This window comes from Falco cherrug, chromosome 8 (assembly GCF_023634085.1).
Source record: "Falco cherrug isolate bFalChe1 chromosome 8, bFalChe1.pri, whole genome shotgun sequence".
NCBI lineage: Eukaryota > Metazoa > Chordata > Aves > Falconiformes > Falconidae > Falco > Falco cherrug.
Genome location: NC_073704.1, coordinates 2,502,798 through 2,508,084, shown reverse-complemented (window position 1 = coordinate 2,508,084; position 5,287 = coordinate 2,502,798). Strand labels below are relative to the sequence as shown.

The window sequence follows — 5,287 nt, the reverse complement described above, 5'->3', positions numbered from 1 at the left end:
AGTGGCAGTTAAGCTCTGACTCACATCTGATGGGGTTTTTTTTGGAGGCTCATTGTAATGTGGGAATGCTTTTAGCTTTTGACTAAAGCAAAAGATAACCAAGACAATTTTTCTTTCCTTCTGGATACAAAAAAAATATAAATACCAAAATAGTGAGATCTGGATTAGTCTTAGAACTCCTACAATCTGTCACCAAATTCAAAAAAACAATCCCAGAACACCTTCTACACCTTCTCTTAGAAGTGAAGAAATCTATCTGCTTTGGTAGATAAAGCGTAAATAACAGCATGTAGAGAAGTGCTGAGATATATAAATAGCTGGAACATGAATGCTGCAGAACCTTGTTTTCGAGCGAGAAGGTGAGTTGGTGCTGTAACAATTTTTGCTGTTACAGCATCTTCTAAAATTTTCAGTGAATTTTACAAATACTACTTAAAGAAATTGCGATCCTTTGGGAAAGCACATGAATTTTGTTACATGTTTGTAAAACAGTCTCTCTGGTCCCTGGGGATGACCAGCAGATAGATAAATGCTACAGCCTCTCCCGGGATGTGACATAGTAACATTACTATCAGCAGCTTTGATAACACCTTTCTCATCTGAACTTCTATCAGGAGTTAACAGACTACTACTTCACACTTTCTCAGACACAAGTGTCTCATTGACCCTCATTTTTTTGCCATCCCAATCCCATCTCCAAGTGCCCCCATTATTATATACTATAAGCCTCCAAGAAAAACAGATTTCTGGGATGAGAGTCAGTAAAGCTTCTGAAAGTTTGACATGTGTGTTTCTTGAGCCCATATGGAGTTACAGGGGCTCTCCTGACCACTTACAGACCTTTGATAATGAGCTGTTTTGCAGGTGGAGTCTTCAAGTAGCATTTCTAGAAAGGGAACATTTATCCAGCTATCTAAAGGGAGAATATTTTAGCAGCTGTGGAAACTTGCAGCACTTTGCGAAGTAGAGGTAACATTAGGAAGCACAGTGTCAATATGCTTGGTACTAAATCTGATCTGCAGGTACTGATCCTGCAGTGTGTCATCTGAGAATTAAAAAAAAAAACCAACCAAAAAAAAAAACCCCAAAAAACCCCACAACGAACAAAAAAAACCAACTAGCCACCTGACTTCTACCTAAAGTGATTGGTTTCGTCATTTAGTGCTAGAAACTTTTTGGTTACTTCTGAATTTTTACACACACACATTTTAAGCTTTCATCCCCATCTGACTTCAGACTCCTGCTGGTGATTGTTCTGTTGGTTTACCAGGGCTGTACACTAAGAAAAACAATTCAGTAAGATTTATAGAAAAGGAAAAGCTTAATGATTTTTCATATCCCATAGATCTTTTTATTTTAGAGTGACTTTTTCTTAATAACAACTTCAAAATTAAAATCCTTCACAGGACTGTGAAAGCAGTAGACTTTATTTCAGTAGATACATGAGATATCGTCATCCACTTTTTAAAACTGGAAATGAGTAGTCCTCTTCAGTCTGTAGGTCTTGCACCAATAATTATTTCATGTAAGAAAGAACAAATGTTTGAGAAAACCCTTAATATTTTTCATCTCATTAATTTCTTGTGTATAAAGACTTCCCATCAATGAAATTACTTCCTATCAATGTTGCCACACACCTGTTTCATTCATACTTGTAAATACTGGTTCTAATAAATAAGTGGAACAAGTAGGAGATGGCAGGAGTGTTAACAGCCAACAAAAGCCAAGAAAAGCAAATCCCATTCACAAACAGTTCAGACTTCCAGTTTGAGACACTTGCTGTGCAGTTACAAATACCTGTTTGTGCATGTTTCTTGGTACACTGCAAACACAGCTTCTTTACAAATCAAAACCCTTAATGTCATGAGGAAAATAAAAAAATCCATTTGAACATGCACACAACAATAGAACATGTGTGTCTTACTATGTATGGATCATAGCTGATCCTAACCAAAATCAAGCCAAAATTTAACCTGGAAGCAAGAAATAAACATTTACCTCATGTGAATACATTAGGAATTTCTCTGATAAAATTGGAGTGAATTTTGCCTGCTGCATGGTGGGGGTTTCAGTTCAAATATTTTTCAGGTTTGTTTTTTTCTGAAATTTCAGAATTTCAATTCAAAATATTTTTTCTGAAATTTCAGGTCAAAATTTATGAATAAAAATTTGAATAAGATTTTAATAAAAACAAATAATTGCCAATAAACTACTCTTTTCACCTCTGTGGTCTGGGAGCTCTTTTAAGGGAGTGCTGAGATTTCATATCCTCAGTGGGGGTCTTTTCTTTTTAATGTCTACTTAACCATGAACATACAGGGTTTTTTGTTCATAGACCACGGGTGAACAAACGGCTGCTATCTAATTTGACAGCTTCTGATATCTGTGCACTGGTTTCTGATTTAACATTTTGACATATCAGTTGCAGGGTGAGGAATGTAGTAACAGGACAGAGTGGTATCTTTGTTGTTCTAGTACTGGAGAGTAGTTTATTTCACAATATGTGTATTGTCTTGAATTTCTACACATCTTTAAAAAGAAAGAAGGAATGTTTTCTCTCAACTCTTTTGAGAAGCAAATTTGCTTTTGCCACACTGATGAATTGATACCCTACTCAAAGTAAATGAGCCAGTGAAATACTGTAAATCACCTGCCTCTCCTCTTTGCACTAACAGTGTTCTCCTAGGGTTGTTATCATTCATTATCAGTTTTGTTTTGCAGTTGTATCACTGCGTTATTTCCTGTAAGTCATCTTAATCATATCAGTTCCTAAATTAGACTCACGCTTCCCAAAAGCAAATCTCAAAAGAAGGAGAAAAGGCGCATTTGGTTTTTTGCCATGAACAACTATTACATTTTTGACATTCAGAGTTCTTCATAATCGAGGTAGTCCTAAATAAAGTTCTGGCCTACCAAGAGTTTGATCTCAGATTGCCTAAAAGTGATCCGTTGGCACATGTATTGCCCGCCTACTATCAGGTAACTGAACATGGTAGCCTAAGACTTCTTTCGCATGGGGGTTTGATTCATAGCTTGAGTTTCTGCTTCTTCTACAAAATTTTACAAATATTACTTTTGGTCTAATTTTATAAAGAACTTCACGGAATCATGGAATCATTTAGGTTGGAAAAGACCTGTAAGATCATCAAGTCCAACTGTAAACCACCACTCGATCATGTTCCTAAACACTGCATCTATGTGGGTTTTTTTAGTACACCCAGGGATGGTGATCTTACCGCCTCCCTGGGCAGCTTGTTCCAGTGCTTCATCACTCTTTCCATGAAGAATTTTTTCCTAATATCCAGTCTAAACTTCCCCTGGCATAACTTGAGGCCATTTTCTTTTGTCCTTTCTCTTGTTATCTGAGAAAAGAGACCAATCCGCACCTGCCTACAGCCCCGTCTAGCACAGGGGCACGGTGCCCCGGCCCTGCCGGCCACGCCGCTCCGGCCACCAGCCAGGGCGCTGCCGGCCGCCTCGGCCGCCCGGGCAGGCCGGGGGCTGGTGCCCAGCCGGCCCCAGCCGCCCCCCTGGGCCCTTTCCCCCCGGCCCTGCCCAGCCGCCGTGCCCCGGCCTGCGGCGCTGCCTGGGGCTGGGGTGACCCGCGGGCAGGGCCCGGCGCTGAGCCCTGGGGACCCTCACACGGTGGCCTCGGGCCCTGGGCCCGGCCTGCGCCCTGCCCCTGCACAGCCCCCTGCCCCGGGCAGCCCCGCGCTCCCCCGCACGGTGCCACCCCAGGCTGGCTGCGGGGCCGCCATCCCCTCGCCCACACCACTGCTCTTTGGGCCTGGCTGTCCAACCGGCTTTTAACTCGGCGTAGAGCGCACCCATCCCAGCCATGAGCAGCTGGTTTCCCCGGCACAATGCTGTGGGAGATGGTGCCAAAGGTTTTACGAAGGTCCGGGCAAACAGTACCCCACAGCCTTTCTCTCATCCACCTGGCAGGTCTCCTTGTCATAGGAGGAGATCAGGTTTGTCAAGCAGGACCCGTCTTTTTTAAAAAAGCTCATACTGGCTGGGTCTGATCACCTGGTTGTCCTGCACGCACCACTCGATGGCAGTCAGCATGACCTGCTCCATACCCTTCCCTGGCACTGTGGTCAGGCTGAGAGGCCTGTAGTTCCCCAGAGCCTCCTCCTTGCAGATGGGCAGCACTTTGGCTGACCCCCAGTCAGCTGGGACCTCCCGGTTTGCCTGGGCTGCTCATAAGTGACGGAGAGTGGCTCAGTGAGCACCTCTACCAGCTGCCTCGGTACCCTGCGGTGGCTCCCATCCGGCACTGTAGAAGGGTGCATGGAGCAGCAAGTACACTGTCAGGATGGCCGAGCGGTCTAAGGCGCTGCGTTCAGGTCGCAGTCTCCCCTGGAGGCGTGGGTTCGAATCCCACTCCTGACAATTAGTAAGAAAAAAACAATTAATTGTTTATGTGTTTTAAGTTCTCAGTTTCTGTAATTAAATAACTGAGTTTTCTCAGCATGGACTTGGAGGAATTCCACACATTTTGGTGGTCAGATTTCCAGTGACAGTGATACATCACCATCTAGGACCATTAATCAAAGAGCGGTTCCAGGCAGTCATATTACTTCAGAGCTGTCGTTTGCTAAACAATTTTAATTTATTTGTTATTGGGACTTTTTTTCCTTTAAATTAGAAATGGATCTGCTGTTAAAATGACAAATTTTAGTACAATTTTTAAATGTGTTCTATTACTTATACTGAATGGAAAATATTTCATTTTTGTCCTGTGACAGATATGTACACTTCTTCATTTTTATTACTTCTATTATTTGCTTTTAGTTGTAGATCAGTTATTGCTAGAATTGTTTTGTTCCTGAAATATGTAAAAACTATGTCTGATACTCACTGATTCTGCTAGCTGTAGACTACTTTCCATCTCTTTTTGCTTTCCATATTGCTTTTCTAAAATTTCTAGCTCTGATTTATAATGATTACCATCAGCTCTCATTCATATGTGATTTGATTCCAGTAGGAAAACACTGATTGAAAGTGGTTTTACTCTCTTCCTTTTAAATTCTATTTTCTTGTGCTTAAAGGTCAATCAATTCCCTATGTTTTTGACTACTATACTTTACTGCTTGTGTATACACTGTCTTAATACTCTCATTACTTGAAGTACATTTATGATAGTAGATGTCAACACCCTTGCTAGACCCCAGAGAGAATCTTTATAATATTCACAATTTCACAGGCTCGTTTTCTCTCCAGGCTGGAGAATGCTTTTTACTGATGAACCTTTGTTACATGTAATATCCAGTACAGTGCTGGA

The 5,287-nt window shown here is 41.8% G+C and overlaps 1 non-coding gene across 1 annotated transcript; it reads left to right on the top strand.

Moving 5' to 3' along the window:
• The first annotated feature begins 4,312 nt into the window (after nt 1-4,312).
• On the top strand, nt 4,313-4,395 carry TRNAL-CAG (transfer RNA leucine (anticodon CAG)). Its single transcript has one exon. It is a non-coding gene; the product is annotated as a tRNA-Leu (tRNA).
• The last annotated feature ends 892 nt before the right edge of the window (nt 4,396-5,287 follow it).